Here is a 23,126-nt window from a genome sequence, read left to right on the forward strand (position 1 = left end):
GTCCTCACATTATGGAAGCGGGAAACATTGTGTCCTCACATGGTAGAAGGGGCAATACCATTTCCTCACATGACAGAAGGCAGGAACACTGTGTCCTCACATGGTGGAAGGGGCAATACTCTGTCCTCACATGGTGGAAGGCAGGAACACCATGTCCTCATACGGTAGAAGGAGAAACACCATGTCCTCACCTGGTAGAAGCAGGGAACCCTGTGTCCTCATATGGTGGTGGCAAAAACACCTTGTCCTCACATGGTGGAAGGAGGAACACCATGTTGTCACATGGTAAAAGTGGGGAACACTGTGTCTTCACATGATGGAAGGCGGAAAACTGTGTACTCACACAGCGGAAGGAGGAACACTGTGTCCTCACATGGCAGAAGAGGGAACCATTGTGTCCTGACATGATGGAAGGGGGAACACCATGTCCTTAGATGGTGGAAGGAGGAACACTGTGCTTTCACATGTTTGAAGGGGTAGAAGAGCAAAAGGGGTGACACTGTCCTCAAACCATTTTATAAGAGTACTAATCTCATTCATGGGGCCTAATTATTTCCCTAAGCCCACTCTTCATGCTTTTGCATTGAGGATTAAGTTCCAACATGAAACATCCAAACCATGGCAAGGGTCTTCTAAGTCACTATTTCATGAAGAAGACAAAAAGGGGGCTTTGGAATCATCCAGTGTTGGATCTAAGTCTTTGCCCCATTTCCATGGTCTGGATCTTGGCCAGCCTGCCCAGACCACACAATTGGGTGGTGTCAGAGCTTCGTCCATTGGTGCCATCCAGTCCCTCCAGGCAGCCTTCTCAATTTTTTAAAACTTATCATTTAATACACTTTATTCTAGAGCTGTTTTAGGTATATAGAAAAATTGCACCAAAAGTACAGATTTTGCCACCATCTACTTTTGAATGCTGGTGACCAATACCAACCCTAGTGGGTTCTTATATGAATCAAAAGGAATAATATTTGCAAAGTGCCTGGGACAAAAACTGGTTCAAAACAGCCTCAAAAGCCCTGTTCCTCTTCTTTTTTGATTTTGTTTGTTTTGTTTGTTGGTTCCTTTTTTTTTTTTTTTTTTTTGCTGCCACTGGTGCTGTGGGAAGGTAGGCTGCTGATCACATCTTATGCTGCCCCAGGTCTAATGGACACTGATACACAGTCATGGCCAGTCACCTGGGAAGCCAGTGAGAAGACTTGCACACCCTCAGCTTTCTGTGCACCCTAAATGGGAAGAGGGTAGAAATGAAGCACTACTATGAATACTCTTTGTCTTCTCTCACCCATCCACCATCCAGCAAGTACTTAAGATTATTACCTAGTGCTCAATCTTTTAACAGGGACTCTTTTCAGACCTTTGTTTTCTGTGGTTGGCATGAGCAAAACCACAAACCCAAGGATCTAGGCCACTAGACATGCTGCAGCACCTTGTGGTACTAGAGTTAGCCCATCTCTGCATAAAAGCTGGGATTCAAACAGGAGGCAGAGGTTGCAAGAAGGTGAGGAACTCCTCAGGAGGGAAGAACCACCCATATACCATGGTGGAAGCATGGCCAGGTTCACAATAAGAAGCTGATAAGGGAGTAAGGAAGTCTCCAACTAGGACTTCAGGACACGTATAGTCGAGGAAGTTCATTGTGTCCACCCCTGTTTCCAGGTAGAGCCACACCAGAGAGTCTATCAGCAGCTCCTGTGCTGCATCTCCCTCTGCTGAGCAGAAGGATGGGAGATGGGAGAAAGGTGGTCCAGAACCTTTACACTAAGAGGTGCTTGTCTTCTTGATCCTGTCCTCCCACAGTCCCACACCCTCTTGAGAGAGCCCAGATTGGTACTGCAGGAAGACTCATGACCAACCCAGGGCAAACTGTGGCAGGGACCATACATAGTGCCCAAGGTGTTCTGGAAAGTCAGATATGGGAGATGTCATTTTTAAACCTTTAAGATTCATAAAGCTCATAGAACAAGAATCTTGGGAAGGGCTTTGAGCAGCACACTAGAATTTCAACAGGCGGGAGTGAGGGTGAGGAGCACAGAGAGGAAACTAATTTCAGGCAGAGGGATGCAAGTGAGCAAAGAAGTGGTTGACCTAGGGTTTGGGCCAGCATGGCTGAGGGAGACTGAGGGTCAGAATAAGAAGAGGCTGGAGAGGGCTGGGTTAGATCTTCTCAATAGCTTCACCCATCAGAGCCCAAGTAGCCCTCACCAAGGGGGCATGGAAGGATACTACACATCTGTTCGTACAACCAAGTGTGCTACCCTAGGAGAAGGGAAGAGCTGAGGCTGTTTTCCTAAGACAATCCCCAACTGTGGCCTCTTAGGGTCACTCCCTGAGACACAGAGGTTGGGAAGGTTTTGAGATGATACACATTTCTATTTCCACTCTACAGGAATTTGAGTTTGAATCCACAGGCTGAGGCTGAAAATTAGGCTCAGATTAGCACAGGTGATGAGAAAGGTGGCTTTGGTTCAGTTGTGTAATGTGCACTAGACAATCCTCCCAACATGCACGCACACACACACTGCCTGATACCCCCAAGAGACCCCTACACAAAATCTGCAAAAGATGCCATGGCCTGTTCCTTTGCGGGTTTCTATCCGCCCATGCTGTCCTCAAACTCAGCATCCAGAAACCAGGTCCTATCTCCCTCCTCTGCAGCATAGTCAACACTTCTGCACTGTTCCCATGTCTGGCTTGTGTCCTCAGAAGTATACACACCAGTGACACGGCAGAGGTGGTCGGAATTCACCACCTGCTCAATCAGACAGGCTCCTCTTGGGAAGGCTTCTGGAGGAGAGGGGTCAGGAGCCATCTCAGTGATGGAGAACAGCCCCTGCCCAAGTGTAAAGACAGCTTGGGGAGGTGTCAAAGAGTATAACCAGGCCATGTGTACCCTGTAGAAATGTGGCTATGAGGTTAGAGTAATACGGACAAGGGGAAGCGGGAACTGAACCAGAGCTGGGAAAGGAGGGTGTCTGCAGGATTTAGACTCAGAGTATAGGTGTCCTGGGAGTGCCAGATCCTCCTGCTTCCTCCAATCAGATGATCTTCATGGTCTGGTCTGGATAACAGACTTCACTGTAGAGAGGAGTGATAGACTCCTTTTTTTTTCAGATATTGTTCACCGATGCCCTGGAATACAAGACAAAGGGTTGTTGGATCAGCTGAGGGATAAAAAGGATGTGGAGGGACCCACAGGGCCAATACCCACTGACATGCACTGCTCATGAATTCCTCTAAAGTGCCCAGCACTACATCACACCCAGATGTCAATTTTCTTAGTAAATACTGTTGATTGTCCAGATATAGATAAACAGGCAGTTGGGCCAGAAGTGGCAGTTCCCAAAATTGGAAGCTCAAGGCTGGGCAGAGAGACCTGGGAGTTCCCAGGGTGGCCAGTGTCCCAGTACTCACCTTGTCCTTGCCCTTCAGAGACACTTGCTGGCTGAGCGTTTGAAAGGGGATGCCACCATCATTGACCCCCTGGTTCTCCTGCAATCCTCCACCTGAGACAAAATCAAAGCTTGAATCCATGTCTTGAAATCGTGTATGCCTCCCCACTGCCATGAACCCCAAGGCCAAGACCACACCCATCATCCCCTCTGCAGAGTCCACTCCCTGGGAGCAAAATTCAGAGAAATATAGCTGAGGTTCTAGTGAGGGAGGGAGGTGTCTGGGCACGTCAGAAGAAATGCAACTTGCCCCTTTTTCTTTCCATCTTCTTCTTATTATTATTCAAAAGGTAGAGCCCAGCTCCCAGTACCAACAGGACACCCACAACAGCCCGTAGGATGCCTGGCAGCAGTCTAGCCATGTCCTGTTTGTGTGAACCTGTTCCTGTCACATGGGGAGAGTGGAAAATGTTAACACAGGAGATAATTTGAGATACAAACTACCAAAGGAGACACAGAGAGAGAAAGTAGGTGGAGCACTGGGAAAGAGCCTAGTGCAGAAGCTGCAGAGGGAGGAGCATGGCAGATCCATTCATTCAACCGGTTAGGAGCTGCTGCTTGGTACCAGGGATGCGGAGATGCACAAGACAATGTCCACAGCAGCCCAGCACTCACGAGGGAAGACAGAAAATACCAACTGCCAGACAGAGGGATTGTAGCTGTGATACAGGTTTCCACCTTGTACAAGGTCTTCAGGGAGGGCCTCCCAGAGGAAGTGCTGGCTAAACTGAGGCTTGATGGGGGAATAGGAATTTCTCAGATATTCAGCCTGGGGCATTCCAGGAAGGAAGAGCACCAAGTTCAGGAAATGGCTGTGTCAAAACACCAGCCCTGGGAGTTGCCGGCACCCCACTGCAGCAGTAGAGGGACAGGGCAGGGAGAAGCCATGGCAAGGAGAGTCAGACGGAGGCAGGAGTCTGTGCCCGGAGGGCCTTGTGGTCATGCTAAGTGCTGAACACTCCAGGATGGGGGTGAAGGAGGAGGTGGCAGGCGGTTTAATGTGATGCTGACACATCAGATCCCCCAGTGGCTCTTGGAGGGAGGGTTGGAGAGGACAAGGCTGCATACACGGTATCAGGTCATATATTCATTCAGTGAACACTGATTGTGAGCAAATGTTGCCAGGAGATTGCTTGGCACAGGGATCCAAAGGAAAATATCAAGATGTTGCAGTCTACTGGGCAGACAGTGACATAAACGCGTCATTACTACTCACTGTTTGGACCACAGACATCTCCGTAAGGAGGTGGGTCTGAGTACAGAAGCAGATACATCATGTTCAGGGCACTGTGCAATGCAAATTTAAAATCCCTTGATTAAAAATTAAAAATTTGCAGGCAGCAATGGCAGTATTTTAACCCATTGTAGAATGCTGCTGACTGAAGGACCCTGTGTGACTGCATGTGTCTTATGCCCATAAAGCTGGCCATGGTCGAAAGGAGTGCTTGGAAAGGGATAAAAAGGGAAGTGTTGGACATTAGGGCTGATGGAGTAAGAAATAGCATGTTCAGAATCTGAGAAGCTTACAAGAAGCAGGACATATGTTCAGAAATAAAAGCAAGGAGTTTGGTGTGAAGTGCACAAGTGAGGCCAGAAACATGGGCAGAGAAGAATCTGAGACCTGAATTCCATGGGGGAGTAACTGGAGGCCAGATCCCACAGATCACACAGACAACCACCCAATCTTACCCACTTTTCCCAAAGCCCACTCTGGATGTTCAGTGGAGGATGGATGGGGTGGGAGAGCTCCCGGAAGGCTGCTGTCTGAATCGGCAGGTACATGGTGGGGGTGTGAAGAGAAGGGTATGGATGGGAGAGACGATTAAAGGCAAAGTAAGGTGGATGTGACTCCCACACTGCTGTGTGTGGTGAGCAGGTAGAAGGTGGTGCTAATGCTCATGTTGGAGAAGAGACCCCAGAACCATTAGACCCCAGTGCTACCTGAGCTCGGGCAGCCCCTCCTATCCTGCAGGCTACACTCGCCACTCACCTTGACACAGACTTTCCCAAGGACTAAGGTAACAGCTTTCTGATCCACGTGGTTGCTGACCACACAGGTGAGACTGCTGTTCCGCTGGCTCAGGGGCAGGCTCACAGCCAGGGTCCAGGGGTTGGGGGTTGGTCCTGGTGTTTCTCTCTGCTCCAGCTCTCCAAGGAGGCCCTTGCTCTCCCAAGTCACATTCAGGTCCTCTGTGGCCCCTGGAACTCTACACTCCAGGGTGATGTTACACAAGCCTGGTGTGATAGACAGTGACTTTGCCAGGATCTCAGGGTGAGGCACAGGCTCTGAGGAAGAAGGGGACAAAAGAGGGGAATCTCTCACGTGTGGAGAACATTGCACATCACACTTTCTCATCATTTTCCCATTGCAGCCACAGCAAGCAATTGGGTGTATTCTACAGGTGAAACACAATTTGCCCAAAGCTAAATACTGAGCAAATGAAATAAGAAGAGAAGCCACTGAGTTTAGCTCCATGTTGGTTCTCTAGATTCAACATGTCTTAAAACCATCCCAAAGAAAATAAAGGCCAGACTCTCCCTTCCCAAGGCACAGAATTTTCAGGAAATTGAGGTCTTTTCAAGAAGGGGAAGGAGTCTCGGGAAGATGGGCTTGTACTGGCCCAGTGTCCTTTCCCTGAATCTCCAGCTGAGGCTATGCCTGTGACTGCACAGCCTTTGTGAGGCAGGATGTCAGGTCAGCTCTGGGAGGACAGAGAAAGGCTCATGCTCCCAAAAGTAGACACATCTGTGGGAGATGCGGTGATAGTGACTGGTAGCAATGACTCTGAGTGTGCTTAGAAAGTGCCACTGAACCTGTGGTGCAGACAGAAGAGAAAAATCAGATTCACAGGCCAGCCTGAGAAATCACATGGCACCTAAAGCTCAAAAGCCACTCTCTCCACGGCAGGATACTTCCCCATGCAGAAAGGAACTATAGGGAAAAAAAGAGTTGGCTAAATGAGGTTTCTAAGATGTGTTGTGGTGTAAACTTTCTCCTACACATATGGAGTCTTTGAGATGTGGATTTGTGGCAGCTTGTGTGACTGAGTCTGGCCTCAGGCTGGGGCTGAGTGAGAGGAGAGGGGACTGGGAGGACTCCATTCACAAGGATTCCCAACTGTGGCAAGCAGAACAGTGGCCTCCAAAATGTCCAGGACCCATCCTGGTAACCTGGGAACAGGTTAGACTGTGAGGCAAGGGGAATTAAGGTCACAGATGAAATTAAGGTTGCTAACCAGCTGACCTTAAAATAGGGAGATGATTCTGACACTTCTAATAGAACACTAACATCAGTGTTCTATTAGGAGATACAGGATGATGGTCACGAGCCATGGGAAGCCAGCAGCCCCTAGCAGGTGAAAAAGGCAAAAGAACGGGCATTTCCCTGGAGCACCCAGAAAGAATACAGCCCTGCCACCACCTTCATTTTAGCTCACAGAGACTTGTGTCAGACCTCTGGCTTACAGCACAGTAAGATAATAAATTTGTGTTGCTTTCAGCCAATAATTTTTGGCAATTTGTTGCATCTGCAATAAAAAACTACTAAACAAATTAAGTAACATTAATCATATATAGGACAGTTAATGTTATTGGAAACATTGCTGTTTTGCTGAATTTTCTCTCCCAAAACACTGAAAGAGCTTCATTCCTTGGTGTGAATCTCAGCTCTTCTCTCTATCTCTGGGGACCTCATGTGCCTTATTTTTAGTGGAGAAAATAGAGTCTGAAGGCCAATGTCTCAGTGGACCTGCATGGGGCCTATGTGACACTCTAGGGACAAAAAAAGCAGGTAAGCCAGAGGATGGGGGAGGATTGTCACTCACCATAGACAGTGAGGTAGAAAACCTGGCCAGATAATCGTCCCCCAGTTAAGCGGATCACAGCCATGTACTGCCCACTGTCTTCAGGAGCCAGGTTCTCAATCCTCAGAGACAACACACTGGGCACATGGACCCTCTACTTGAACTTGTCCTGGAGGCCGACCCAGGTTGGAGAGTTGGCCCTGCTGTGGACTCACAGCACCTGTGTATGATTCGACAGAGTGCCCAGAGCCCATATAACCTCCTCCAGCTCGGCTCCTGCATCTACTCCGGGCTTCTCAATCACATTCAACAAGACAGAACCTCCTCGGATCCCCTTCAGATGAATGTGGGCTCCAGAATCCTTCACTCCAGGGCCACGTGCTCCAGAAGTGTTGGCTGCTGTGCTGCAGACACCTAGGGCATGGAAACAGGAAACGTGAGTATCTCCTCAGCAAGAACAAATGAGAGAACCAAAGAATGAGAGTCACAGAAATCAATAAAATCCTCCCTTCATTCTGGAAGGGCTGCCTAGCATAATGGACTTGAAGCAATTCTGGAATCAAGTCCTGGTTCTAGTGGAGTGTGATCTTAAGCAGGTTCCTGAACCCCTTAATTTTCGTACCTGCCCCATAATGACAGTAAAGATCAGATGAGATCCTAGATCAGAAGCACCTAGCACATTTTCTGGCATATGCTAAGTGCATAACTACAGGAGGCAGCTTCTGACGTGGCTCCCAAGGATGCCTCCCCACTGTGTGCACACCCCTGTGTAATGCCCTCCCCTGGAGTATGGGTTGCACTGATAACTTGCAAATGCAGCAAAAGTGATGGAGTGTCCCTTCTGTCTGGCTCACAGCCTCTGACTCCATCACTCTCTCCTGTTCAGGCTGATGAAGCCCGCTACCACAGTGTGAGCTGCTCTGTGGAGAGGCCCACATGGCAGGGAGCTGAGGGCAGCCTCGGCCAACACCTTCATTCCAGTCTCTGCGATCCTGAGCCACAGAACCCAGCTGAACCACACCTGGATCCTGACCTCCATAAACTGTGAGACAATGAGCCACAGGACCCAGGTCCTGGGTTCTGACCTCCATAAACGGTGAGACCATGCCCCATATTATGTTAAGGTCCTAAGTTCTAGGGTTACAGGTCACACAATACACAACTAAGGCAAAGACGAAGGTTGCTTTCCTTTGCCTTTCCTTCTAGGAAGGAAATTAGTCAGGATAGGATAAGGCAGGATAGGACAGGAAGTGAATTATACAGGTTGACCTGTGGCAACAATTACAAAAGTCAGGGACTTAGAACAAGGGGAGTTTGTTTATTACTCACACTACATGTCCCGCAAGGGATAGTGAGGGAAGGTTCGTGTGACTCGTGAGTGGGGGCTCCACACCTTGTAGCAGCTCCATATGGAACCCACACCCTCCTCACAGCATCCTCAGCCCCCATGGTAGGGAAGGGAGGAGACAAGAGAGGGACTTCCCTACGCAGTGCCCTTGAGGCCGTTGGTCAGTCTCCCCCAGTCACTGTCTCCATTCAATCCCTGACCAGTGAGCGAGGCTGCCTCATCTCTGCCTCCTCCTGAGCCCTTCCTTGTTCACCAGGCACAGCCCCAAGGAACCCAGAGACATTTGTCCTTCCTGGGGACCAGGATGGGACCAATCTGGACTGGGGGAAACTGCCACAGAACACCCTTGTCCCTGAAGAAAGAACCATCTTCTCCTTTTAGCAGCTCAGGTCCATTTGATTTTGTCACTGTGTGGCAGGACACCCAGTGCTCTCTCTAATGAATGAAGTTCTCCTTATTTCCAGCCTGCACCCTGCTGCTGTCCCTACACCCAAGTCTGGCTCTCACTGGAAGCAGAAAATAGCTCATGCCAATCCTGAGATATGAAAGTGTTTCAAATATTTCTGTTTTCAGTTATTCACCAACTAACTCAGTTCACCAGGCCCGCCTCTGAGCCAGGCCTCACCCACTCCTTTCAGCTCCCTGAAGGGACTAGGCCCCACCCCAGTCTCAATACCCCTTAACACCAGGGTCACAGGCCTTCAGGATCCACATCAGTGGGTTACTGGTTGTGTCAGTCCATTTTTGCATTGCTATAAAGAAATACCTAAGGCTAGGTAATTTATAAAGAAAAGATATTTAATTGGCTCTGGGCTCTGCAGGCTGTACAGGAAGTGTAGAGCCAGCGTGTGCTCCTGATGGGGGGTCTCAGGAAACTCACAGTCATGGTGGAGGGCAAAGGGGAGCCAGCACTTTCTGCCTCTCAACACTTGCTACTTCTCCTGTATGGCCCTAGGCAGAACTGGACAGGGTTCCGTCCCACTGATATGATTTGGATGTTTGTCCCCTCCAAATCTCATGTGAGAGCAAGAGCAAAAGACAGGCGGAGGTGCCACACACTTAAACAACCAGATCTCAGGTGAACTAACTGAGCAAGGACCCACCTAGCACCAAGGGAATGGTGCTAAACCATTTATGAAGGATCTGACCCCATGATCCAATCACCTCCCACTAGATCTCCCCTTCAACAGTGGATATCAGATTTCCACATGAGATTTGGAGGGAACAGACATCCAAACCATATCAGTGGTCAGTGCCCTGTCCAGTTCTGCCTTGGACCATATAGGAGAGGCAGGAAGTGTTCAGCCACCAGCCTCTTCCTGTTACCTCCAGCTCCTCCATGGTCCCTCCTCCCACATTGCACACTCCTCTGACACCCAGTCCAGGAGGAGGCGTATGCACTCCCAGAGAATCATGGAGCGCAGCACAGACACCTGACCAGGCCCACAAAAGGCTGCTGAGGAGAGCCAGAAGAGGTTGTGCTGCCAGAGCCCTCTAAACAAGCCAGGGCACAAAGGCCACATCCCAGCAGGTCTCCTCTAAATCTCATGCTGAAATTTGATCCCCGGTGCTAGAAGTAGGCTCTGGTGGGAGGTGTTTGGGTCCTTGGGGGTGGATCCCTCATGAATCGCTTGATGCTGTTTTTGTGGTAATGAGTGAGTTATTTCTCTATTAGTTCCTGTGATAACTGACTGTTAAAAGAGCCTGGCACCTTTCTGCCCCCCTTCACCTTCTACCATAAGCCCAGGCTTCCTGAGGCCCTCACCAGAAGCAGACACTCATGCCACCCTTCTTGTACAGCCTGCAGAAGCATGAGCAAATGAACTTCTTCTCTTTATAAATTACCCAGCCTGAGGTGATCTTCTATAGCAACACAAATGAACGAAGACAGGTGGCACCCAAGGTTGCATGTTGAGCATTCCAGGGATTCCTGGAGAGCCAAGCCTGGCCCTTGGCCAGCAAATTACATGAGGCTCAAGCTCTGGAGTGAGACAACCTGGGTTCAAGTCCCAGAGCCACCATATTTCCTGGCTGAGTGATCTTTAGCAAGTTGCTGAACTATCTAAGCCTTGAGTTCCCACATATGAACAATAGAGATAATAATTGCAAATACTCATGGGCTGCTACAAGAATTTTAAAAAGATAATATATTTTTTAAAGAACACTCAACAGTAGTGATTAGTTGTTAGAATCGTTACTATAACTGGGGCCCACCTGCTTTAGAATTGCCAAGTTACTGTAGCTGGATTTCTCCCATTGCTTTCTCCGTCTGGAAAAGAAGTTGTCCATCCCCCATGAACTTGATTCGCAGTCCCTATGACTCAGCAGCTCCTTCAGATACTGAATGGCTGATGATTCTCAGGACAGCCCTTCAAGTTTGGAGGTTACAGATTATTATCCTGATGGAAAGGCTGAGGAGTTTTGCATTTCAGCAACACCAAGAGGCTTTTAATTTTTTTTATTTTAATCAGATTATACTTTCATATAGTTTTTAAAAGGAGGAGAAAATTAAGGAGATTGAAAATGAAGTCTTTCTCCTTTCTCTAACTCCCATTACCTGGTTCTGGTTCCTAGAGGCAGGCACTGTTATCAGTGTCTTGTGTTACTATGCAGAGTAAAGATGTGCATCTCCACACACACAGCACACGCTATGCGACTGTCCTGCTCTTTGCTTTTTCTCAAAGCAACATTTGTTGGAGTTCACTTGGGGTGTGTACACATGGATGTGTCCCATCTCCTGTCTCCACACTGTTCTTTGTGGGACTCTAAAGCCCCGCTGCTTCTGATATTTAACTTATGTCTAATTTAAGTTGTTGCTTTACACTACAAAACATGTTGCAATGACTATCTTTATATTTGTGCCTTTGCACACATAGATGTTTATATATTAAAGGAAATCATTAGGGTAGATCTAATATAATTTTTTAAATTTGTTTTAAAATTTTACTTATGGCTATTCACAATGCCAAAATGTTATTTGCATAAATTCAAATATATCCATTTTATGGCTTATTCTTTTTGTATTTTGCTTTAAAAGATAGCTCTCCCCCAATTCAAAAGTAGGTTTTTAATTATCTCTTATTTTCTTCAAGTACATTTATGGTTTTAAATTTTATATTAACTCTTAGATCCACTTGAAACTTATTTTGGAATCAGGTGACAGTTGACTGGTGTCACAGAGTGGTGAAAAGATTGGACTTTAGAGTCTGTGAGATTTAAGTCCACGTCCTTTATTTTCTGTCTATGTGAACTTGAAGAGTTATTTAACCTCTCTGGCTTCAGCTCTCTTATATGAGATATGGAAACAATGAAAATGCTTACCTCATTGAACTCTTGTTTGTGGTTAAGTAGAGAGAATGTTTCAGCACAGTATTCAGTAATTGTCCTATTAATATTAGCTGCTGTCTTTATCATGATGAATATTACTTGCCCAAGCCCACCTGGAAGCAGAAGCAGATGTTCCCAGCTTCCAGATTGGTATCTTTTTTCTCCCCAGCAGCCACTCCTCTCAGGGATCACCTCCCGGGTAGACTGATCGGTTCCAGAGAGTCAAACATCTCTGGGTTTAAGCCCAGAAATGGCTACAGGGTGTCAACATCCAGCCAAGGCCTTCTTGTTTACCAGAGCCCTGCATTTAAAAGGAAATTTATTGCTCTGTGTCACCACACAGTCATCATCAATTCCCATGTTACCAAGGAGTTGAAAACATGTGTGTAGCCAGAAGGGTGGTAAGAATGGAGGGAAGGGCTGGGTGCAATGGCTCACACCATCCGTAATCCCAACACTGTGGGAGGCCCAGGCAGGAGGATGACTTAAGGCCAAGAGTTCAGGACCAGCTTGGGAATAATAGCCAGACCCTGTCTCTTCTAAAAATAAAAAAGATAGAAGAAAGAACAGATCTCTTGGTATCCCAAGTGTGAGCGAAACAAATCATAATATTAACTGTATTTGGTTTATCCATTTCCCCTTTCTTTAGTAGGTTGTTTTATAATATAAAAGTGTTTTATGTTACCTTGAAAATTATACAGGATGTGGAGCTGCTTCAAGTAAAAGTCCAAAGTGTGCCTCATCCCCCAGGAAAGGGCTCTAAACAATGTGTATCCTCCAGACAGTCATCTATGTACCCAGCAATACCATAAGCCCTGTGAACACAGGAAATCTGTTGGTCAATTCTTTTCAGTATTCCTGCTGGCCAACATAGGTGTCTTTGACTCTCCCTCTGAACTGATTATAACATCTTACTAGGTCTCTCATTAATTAATGGGTGAAATAGAAGTATTCTTTAACTTGTCAGTCAACCATCCTATTCAGAGTTAATTGCGTTTACATATACAGTTATTGGCACTACAATGGACACAAAGCATGAGTGCTCTATTGAAAGTAGTGCTCAAAAACACAGTCCCCTTTTCTGACTGGGGGAAATAAGACAATTGGACTAGCTAGAGAGATGACATTTCAGACTCCACAGAGGGACCTTCTTAATGCATTTTCATGAATAATTCTGATCAAAATAATGTTTTTTCTTTCTCCTTGCCAGCACTGTAAGAGAGGTTGTGGAAAAATAAGCGAGTGTTTAATGCTGAGAAGACAGGAACTGAAAAGGTCTGGCTGAGGCTTTTATTAGTGACTTCTAAAAGCCACAGCTGCGGCAGACCTTCCTGAATGTGGTGTGCAGACCATGTTTCCACACACTGTGGGGAGGGAAAGAATGCTGATATGGTTTGAATTTGTGTCAGCTTCCAAATCACATGTCAAAATGTAATCCCCAAAGTTGGCAGAGGGGTCTGGTGGGGGGGTGAATGGATCATGGAGGTGAACTTCCCCCTTGCTGTTCCTGTGATAGTGAGTGAGTTCTCACAGGATCTGGTTGTTTAAAAGTATGTGTCACCTCCCCTGCTCTTTCCTCTTCCTTCTTCTGCCATGTAAGTCGTTCTGGCTTCCCCTTCCCGTTCTGCCATGATTGTAAGTTTCCTGATACCTCCCCAGCCATGCTTCCTGTAGAGCCTGGTGAACTGAAAGTCAATTAAACCTCTTTTCTTTATAAATTACCCAATCTGAGGTAGTTCTTTATAGCAATGTGAGAACAGACTAATACAATGTCCTTCAGCAGGTGGCCTGAGGGAAGTGTCTTCCAAACCCCTCACAGGAGCAAAGGCAGAGAAAGTAGAGGATCAAGTGGAGGAGGCTGTAAGGAGAGTCCCTTCCTCACTTGAGGGCTGAGGAAGTGGCCACAGGGAAAGCCTGGGGTCTTCTCTATGAAGGAACCCAAAACAGGCTCACCAGCTGCAGTGCCTATCAGGCAACAGGATAAAACAGGACAGGTTGGGAGAGACAGAGCAGAGACCTTGACAAAGCCACAGGAGTCACTAAATCCCATAAGCTCACAGCTGGGAGGGGCCTCAGAAATCATCTGCCTAACTCCTGCTTTTACAGAGGAGGGGTATCTCTAGGGGAAAGAATTGTCCTGTGTAACACAGGACAGAGCAAGACTCAGAGCTCACTTTCCTTCCCCAGCCCAGGGCCTCTTTTGCAAGACGCGGCCCATGTGCTTTTCCATCCTCCCCTGCTTTCCCCAGAGCTCAGCTTCACTATTGTCTGAGCCCACTAGGACCGGCAGCTGCCGGGGACTCCACATCAACTGCTTTCTCCTAAACAGAGGAAGCAGATACTTTCAGTGGCTGAGCCCAGCAGGGACTTCTGGCTAGCAAAGGATTAAACAGACAGCCTGGACAGACCTCACTTTCTGGGAAAGGCAACCAGGGAGAGAGGAGGCTCAGCCCTCAGGCTGCCCAGAAGGATCTGCCCCAGAAGGTGGATGGTGAGCACAGGAGGAAGAGGAAGGAAGACTGAGAGTGAGGAGGAAGGCAGCAGGAGCTCTCTGATCTACAGAGATGTTAATCCTGAAGGAAAAACAAGCCAGGTAGTGGGTGGTCATTTACAAGGTGGAGCTAAACATTCATTTAAATTGTGTAAAATTATCAGCTCTGTAAACAACATAAAATATTGCATATGTCTGACATAGCTCCCATCAGCACACTCACAAACGAACAATTCATTTTTGATGCCCAAACTGCACTTCTTGGTGCCATCTCCACTGTCTCATGTCTCTGTCTGTAGCCCCTAATGCAGAGACACTTTCTCCTTTAGCTCCCTGCTGGCAGACACGGGTTGGGCATTCAGTAAATCCTGTTATTGTTATAGCCAGAGGGTCCCCAGAAGTCAAGGATCACCCTCACCTGCAGCTGCCTGTGTTCCTGGGAAATTATGTGTGAACTGAGCCACCCTTCAGCTCCCTCTTTCCCTTCCACATTTTCCATTTAAACACATGTTCAGGAAGGGGGTAAGAGTTTAAGAATGATCAGGATAAATCCCTCATCCCCATTTTCATCATCACTGCTTCATCATACATTCCTTTCCCTGGGTCAAGGGTGAACTGGAACAGGCATAATCCAGAAAACAGAGAGAAAAATTCTTCCAACTCTGGAGCTTCAGGACTCCTAAATCCTGTGATATACAGCCTAGATTTGGATAATCTTTTTTTTTTTTCAGTACCCTTTTTTGCTTAACATTGTGTGTTCTCTACTTTCTCCCTCTCCGTGTTTTCCCCTCCAATTTTATGCCCTCCTGTAGCCCATGTTGGCAACCTACTGATTCCTTCCACATTTTTAGCATAGTCTTAGAAACATATAGGTGTATAAACACTTAAATTTTGGTGGCTGTGTTTCCCTTTATAAAGTGACAGTTATATTGTATTCGGTTTCCTGAATCTTGCTGATGAGACTCTATGCAACTTAGTTCATGGAAGTTGAACATTCCTTCCAGATAACTAGAACGTTTGTTTTTGTAAGCCTCCATAATATGCCATGGAACAAACACTCCTCAGCTTGTTCAATTGTTTCTGAATTGATGGGCCCCTCCTGTTTCTTTCCAGGGTTTTTCCTAGAACAGGGCTGTGATAAACGTGGTTTCATCTGAGGGTCTGAGCAGCATTTCCAAGTGGAGGAAGAGGCAACTTACAAGGATGTAAAGCGCGCCCACTATAGACACATTTTACCCAAATATAAGTTCCTTTTAACTTTTAAAATGAACACTAATGCAAACTACAAACACAATTTTAAGATTAAGACTTTCAAGGGCCCTCTCCTATGTGATGATTTGGTTGGAGCTCAGCCCTAAGCCCAGGCAGTGAGTGAAGGTTCCCTCAGTGCAACCAAGGCAGCCCTGGCTCAGAGTTCCCAGCCTCCTCACCACCAAAAAGACTTTTCAGTCTTTCCATCTCGAGCCTCCAGCCAAATATTCTGCATTTGTAAATAGCAACAGAGTGTTTTTCTCTTTTTGTTGCCCAAAGACATCGGAACCTGAACAGCTCACTCAGTGGTCAGGGCCCAGTTAGCCCAGACGATCCAATTGCCCTCCATTCCCACAGACCCCATCACTCATTGAGGAGCAGGCTGATGAATACCAGGAGCCTGTAGGTCCAGCAGAAGGACTGTTCCTTGGAGCACAGCCCCATAGCACTGTGCCTGCTGGCCTGTTCAGCTGTAGAGGAAGCAGAAGAGGGGAAGAGGCAAGAAAAGATGACAAGCTTGGGCACAGGAGCACTTCACACTCTTTCACTTCAAGGGCAGAGCCAGCAATTTACTACTGGGGAGAGAGCTGACAAGTCTAGAGAAAGTCATTCAGCTCTTTCATCCCATCCCAATCCCTACAGCACTGTGCACACTCAATAAGTAATTGCAAAAGACATAAAGGTACAACCTCACTCTGTGATGTTCCTGACGGTGTATTAGACAGGCCCCCTCCCTGCACGCACAGCCAGCTTGGTGTTCTCGTACACACCCTTCCCTGACACTTACCTACTTCCCTGGGTTTACAGCTCGGCCCCAGGTGTCCCTGGTCACGACTGTCAGCCTATGGTCTGGTACAGAAGTCACCCTCTTATAGCAAGTCTGGGCTACGCCCCTTCTGAGTTCAGTGGCTTTCTTTTGTCCTTACCCAATATAATAAGTATTCAAAACAGCCCTCTTCAGTCTTGGGCTCTCCTGAGGTTTGCTACCTCTGACCTGGATTCCAATGCACTCACACCTGTACTTTTTTCTTTAAAAGGCTGCCAAATGCTTGTTTCTTTGGAAGAATGTGAGTGGGACATCCCCAACTCCATATTCTTGCTCTCAAATTTCATTTTAAAGAGAAACACTGAATCGCACAATCCAAAAGTTCAATGAACTCTAAATAGGATTATCTGAAAAATATCCAAACGTAGGCTTATCAAAATGAGATGACCAAAGCCAAAGTCAAACAGAGAATCTTCAAAGCTGAAATAGAAAAGTGATACTGTGTGTTCAAGGGATCCCCAACAAGATCAACAGCGAATTCTATGAATGCCAGCAGGCTCTGCAATGACATGTGCAAAGTGTTCAGAAAAAAATCTTACAACTAGGAATCTGTTGTCCTACAAACTATCCTTCACAAATTGAGAAGAAATTAAGACATGTCCAGAGAGACAGAAATTGAGAATTTGTCACTAGCTGACCTGCAATGTAACAAATGCAAAGGGAGTAATTCAGTCTGAAGTGAAAGGCACTGGAGAGGCAATGAAATCTATATGAACAAATAAACAGCACAAGTAAGGGTAATTAAACAGATAAGTATAAACAAGAATATGAATGTTTTTATTTAATTATAATAGCTTTTTCCCTTAGCTTACCTAAAATAAGCTTTCCTAACACCAAGATTATAAGTGTTAATGAGTACACAAAGTAAAAGATGTAATATATGTGAAAATAACAGTACAAGGAGAGAGGAACACAGCTATGTGTTCCTCAATGTTTTTATATTCCATTGAAATTAAATGGATATTAAACCAATAAGTAATGTATAAATGAAGGTATTAGTTATATTCCCCAGAAATAAATAATATTATGAAGGGGTACTAAGAATAATGATATGATAAACATTAGATAAACTAGTTAGTAGAAAAATTTCTAGGCTGGGTATGGTGGCTCATGTCTATAATCCCAGCACATTGGGAGGCCGAGGCAGTTGGGTCATCTGAGATCAGGAGTTTGAGATCAGCCTGGCCAACAAGGCAAAACCCTGTCTCTACTAAAAATACAAAAATTAGCCAGACATGGTGGCACAAACCTGTAATCCCAGCTACTCCGGAGGCTGAGGCAGGAGAATTGCTTGAACCTGGGAGAGAGATTGAGCCACTGCACTCCAGTCTGGGCCACAGAGCTTGACTCCATCACAAAAAAAATAAATAAATAAATAAATAAAAAGAAAAATTTCTAGGAAGACACTAACTATAAAAACTGACTCAAGTAGAAATAGAAAATTTAGATAAACCTATAACAATTAAAAGAATGAATTAGTAATCAAAACATTCCCACAAAGCAAAAACAGAATGGCTTCACTGTGGTACTACAACAAATGTCTAATTAAAAACTAAGACCAATCCTTCACAAATTCTTCCAGAAAATAGAATAGATGTTGATATTTGTAACTCATTCTACAAAGCTAAAATTACACTAACACCAAAATCAGACAAAGATATCAAAAGTAAACTACAGGTCAACATCCGTTATAACTATACATACAAAAATCCTCATCAAAATACTAGCAAACTAAATCCACCAACATATAAAAAAGTTATACAATACAACCAAGTAGAATTTATCCCAAGAACACAGGATGCTTCAATACAAACAAATCAATCAATATAATAAATGATATTAATAGATAAAAGGGGGGTGAATTCGATGATCACTTCAGTAGAGCAAAATAGTATTTGACAAAATCCAATACATTTTCATGAAGAAAAACCACTGAATAAGCAGCAACTGAGGAGAAGTTCCTCAACCTGATAAAGGACACTTATGAAAGATATGCAATTAACGTCATATGTAATGGTGAATAATAGAAAACTTTCCCGCTAAATTCAGTAATAAGACAAGGGTGTCTGCTTGCAACATTGCATTCCACATTGTACTGTGGGTTCTAGCCAGAACAATTAAGTAAGAAAAACAGTTAGAAGTTACCCAGATTAAAAAGGAAGAATTAAAACTATCTCTATTTAAAATAACATCATCTCACGCATAGAAAATTCAAAGGAATTCACAAGAAACTATTAGAGCTAACAAACAAGTTCAGCATGGTTGCAAAATGAAAGATCAATATGCAAAAAAAATTTATAGTTTTATATACTAGCTACGAGCAATCAAAAGATAAATAAACAATTTTATTACAATAGGATTAAAATTAAAAGTGCTTAAGAATGAATTAACAAGAGAGGTGCAAGACAAGTGCACCAAAAAATGCAAAATATTGTTGAAATAAGTTGAAGAGGACTGAAATTAATGGAAAAACATATCATGCTTATGAATGAGATTTAATATTGCTAAGATGGCAATATTTCCCAAGTTATTCTACCAACTCCATGCAATTCCTACCGAAGTCCAGCTTATTTTTTGCAGGAATTGACAAATTATTCCTGAAATTACTATGGAAATGCCATATGATAACAACAAAACATAAACTAATCCTACAGACTCACACTCCCTCCAGTACTGTCCCATTTTTTTGCACCACTTTGTAGCAAATTTTTTTGAAATAATTATCTATATTTTCTGGTTCCAACCGCCTCCTCCCCTCTCTTTATCTCTTTTGTAAATTGAGATCTAATTCACATACCAGAAAATTCATGATTATAAAGGGTATGATGCAGTCCTTTTCAGTATATTTGCAAGGTTGTACAATCATGACCACTATTTAATTTCAGAACATTTTCGTCGCCCCAAAAGAGCCCCATACCCATTAGTAGTCACTTTCCCTTTCCCTCTCCTACACCATCTGGCAACCATTAATCTACTTTTTGTGTCTATGAATTTACCTTTTGTGGACACTTCACATAAACAGAATCATACAATATGTGACCTTTTGTGTCTGGCTTCTCTCACTTATCCTAATATTCTTGAGATTTAATCATGTTGTAGCATGTATCAGTACTTCATACATTTTGTGACTGAATAATTCTCCACCGTATAAATGTACCACAACTTGTTTATTTTATTTTTATTATAGAGAAAAGGTCTCACTAGATTTCCCATGCTGGTGTCAAATTCCTGGGCTCAAGCAAAATTCTCACATTGGCCTTTCAAAGTGCTGGGATTATAGGCATGAGCCACCGCACCCAGCCAACAACTTGTTTATTGATTAATCAGTTAGTAGAATTTGGGTTGTATCTAATTTTAGGCTATTACAGATAACTCTGTTATGAACATTCACATACATAGATATTTTGTGTAGATATATGTTTTATTTGTTTTATTTTATTTATTTGTTTTATTTATTTATTTATTTGTTTTATTTATTTGTTTTCATTTCTCTTAGATACATACCTAGGAATAGAATTGCTGGGTCATATAGCCATCATCACTCTCTTGCACTATTGCGGTAACTTCACAGTCTTCTTGCTTCTGTTTTCAGTACCTTAAGTTTATTCTTAAAATAGCATTCAGAGTAATTCTTCGAAAAATGTAGATATCGGCCGGGCATGGCTCACGCCTGTAATCCCAGCACTTTGGGAGGCCGAGGTGGGCGGATCACGAGGTCAGGAGATCGAGACCACGGTGAAACCCCATCTCTACTAAAAATACAAAAAATTAGCCGGGCATAGTGGCGGAAGCCTGTAGTCCCAGCTACTGGGGAGGCTGAGGCAGGAGAATGGCGTGAACCCGGGAAGGCGGAGCTTGCAGTGAGCCGAGATTGCACCACTGCACTCCAGCCTGGGCGACACGGCGAGACTCCGTCTCAAACAAAAAACAAAAAAAAAGAAAAATGTAGATATTGTATTACTTACTCCTTAGCCCATGGCTATAACCTCCATGTAGATTATATCATATTACTTACTCCTTAGCCCATGGCTATAACCTACATGAGGGCTACCACGGCTCCCATTTCACGTGCAAGGCCGTGCATCATCTAACCAGATTCCCTACATTCTCCTTTGCCCTTATTCCAGTCTGCTATTCTTTCAACAGACAAGACATGTTCCTGCCTCAAGGCTGTTGCTTCTACCTGGAATTCTTTTCCTCCAGGTATCTGCTTGTCTCATTTCCTCACTTTCTTCAGGTTTTTGCACAAATGTTATCTTAGTGGAGTCTACCCTGACCACCCTATTTAAAACTGCCACCTCCTCCTGGTGCCCTTCTCCCACCTGCTTGATCTACGTTCATTCACAGACCTTATTACAGGAATGCAAAGCAGGGTGCATTTAGTCTGGGCCTTTCTCTAAAAACACATGGGCCAATGAGGACTGAAACAGTAAGCTGTACATCCTAGTACATAGATACCTTTGTTATTCTCAGGAAACTGCAACAGCAATGAGTCAATGAACTCATCCTAGACTCGTAGCTAATTAAGTGGCAGAGCTGGGATGCAGAATAAAACCCTGGCTCTTCACCACTACATTTTACTGGTTAAATCAATTATAGTCTCTCCACATGATGGAGTACTGTTTAAGTAATAAAAAGGATAAATTACACCTTTACATATGTAAATGGGAAGGTGTCTATGAAATATTGTGTGCTATGGAACAGTATGTATAGTATCATCCTGGTATTATAAATATATATTCATATCTGTTTTTGTGGGCATAAAGGAAGTCTAAAAGTTGTAAAACAGTTCACAGTGGTTCTTAACTATTAAAGTTAAGAATCATTATGAAATAACAAATTTCTGGAAAAATATACATCACTAAAATTAATTTACTTCAAAAAACAACACAGAAAATGTAAAGCTTACATAAGTATCATATTACTGATGGACTAAATCAAACTTTTAAATAATTGTTAGTACCTGTTGTAACAAATATGTTTTAAAGATTAGCAGAAGTTAGAAAGGTTAATTTATGACTTGGAACACTTGACAAATCACAGAAAGATGAAATAAAGTCCTATCAAATTGTCTGGGTAATTGTGCCCAGATTTATGGTCAAATGTTACTCTGGATGTTTCTGGGCAGATGTTTAGGGATGAGATTAGCATTTAAATCAGCAGATTTTGAATAGAGCAGACTGTAATGTTTGGAGGCCTCATTCAGTCAACTGAAGCCTTTGATAGAACAAAAGGCTGACCACCCTGAGCAAGAAAATTTCTCTAGATTGCCTTCAGACTTCATCTGCAACTACCTCTTCCTGGTTTTCTAGCACACTGCATTTAGGCTCAAACTACAATTATTTCCTGATTCCCCAGCCTAATGGCCTCTTGTAACATATTTTGAACTCACTAAGCCTCCACAATCATGTGAGCCAATATGTAAAATGTCTGTCTGTGTGTGTGTGTGTGTACTATTGGTTTTGTTTCTCTAGAGAACCTGACAAATACAAAGATTTCCTAAAATCTAAGACTGTGTCATTGGAAGGAAATTCACCAGGAGTCCTACCCTCTCCTACACTTCTGGCACCTCTATCAGTGTCAGTGTCAGTGCCAGTGCATATGCTTCACCAGTGACAGGAACCTTACTGTGTCCCAAAGCTTCTATTCCTATTTTGGATGACCCGAACTAAGAAAGCTCTTTTAATATAATGAGTCAAGACCTGCCCCCCTCTATGTCCTTGTTCTAATAGTAGATTCCGTCTGGAGGTCAATCCTTAGGAATATGACTCCTCGTTCACTCAGTGATTCTTCAAGTGCTATTCAGACCAGAGCAGAGGTAAGTGCCTGGTATAGCTGTTATTTTCTTTCCTAAAAACCCTGATTTCTCTCCTTCAACATAGTTTCCTAGCACTTGTGCCAACAGTGGTGTCTGTGGATTTTTTTCATCTGGTATGGCCCCAGGGGCTGAGAAAGTTGGATATTTCCTGGACATGGTGAGCAACAACACACGGCATCCCCAGTCTCCTGGGAAATAAGTATCCCCAGAGCTGAGCACACCCACCTTTCTGGCACTTTGTCAAGCCCAGCAGACTCCTCCAAGATCTAAGGTGACAGTTTTCTGGTCCCTGAAGTTTCTGACCACACACAAAAGGCCGGCATTGCACTGGCTCAGCCTCAAGCAGGCTCATAGCCAAGGTCCAGGGCTTGGGGGCTGTCCCTGGTGTCCCTCTCTGCTCCAGCTTCTTGGGGAGGCCCTTGCTCTCCCAGGTCACATTCAGATCCTCTGTGGTCTCTAGAGCATTGTCCTCCACCGTGATGTTGCACCAGCCTGCTGTGAAGGATGGTGACTCAGCCAGGATCTGGGAAAGAAGGAAACATAAAAATTATTATTGCATTTGAAGAGCACATTCTTTGTCTATGATCTCAATAGTTTCAGAGCACCCTGCTAGGCAGACAGGGTGTTTTGCAGCAATGAAGCTGAGGCTTGAAGAAGTAACACAGTTTGCTCAAAGTCATATACTGAGAAAACCCAAGATTTAGGGAAGAAAACATAGCCCAGCCTTTCAGCTCTCTCCATCATCTGTACACCTGCCCACACCACACAGCTGAATTCATATTCATTTGTCCTCTACACATATCCTCAGAT

At 44.6% G+C, this 23,126-nt stretch overlaps 1 long non-coding RNA gene across 1 annotated transcript; it reads right to left on the reverse strand.

The window, feature by feature from the left end:
* Window positions 1–1,928: 1,928 nt before the first annotated feature.
* Window positions 1,929–22,836, reverse strand: LOC129057810 (uncharacterized). Its single transcript, XR_010138848.1, has 7 exons — window positions 22,542–22,836; window positions 12,616–12,745; window positions 11,925–12,231; window positions 7,277–7,669; window positions 5,443–5,738; window positions 3,415–3,506; window positions 1,929–3,132 (listed from the first exon to the last, which is right to left on the reverse strand). It is a non-coding gene; the product is annotated as an uncharacterized LOC129057810 (long non-coding RNA).
* Window positions 22,837–23,126: the final 290 nt, after the last annotated feature.

The sequence above is a fragment of the Pongo abelii genome, chromosome 1 (genome assembly GCF_028885655.2).
Source record: "Pongo abelii isolate AG06213 chromosome 1, NHGRI_mPonAbe1-v2.0_pri, whole genome shotgun sequence".
Classification (NCBI taxonomy): Eukaryota; Metazoa; Chordata; class Mammalia; order Primates; family Hominidae; genus Pongo; species Pongo abelii.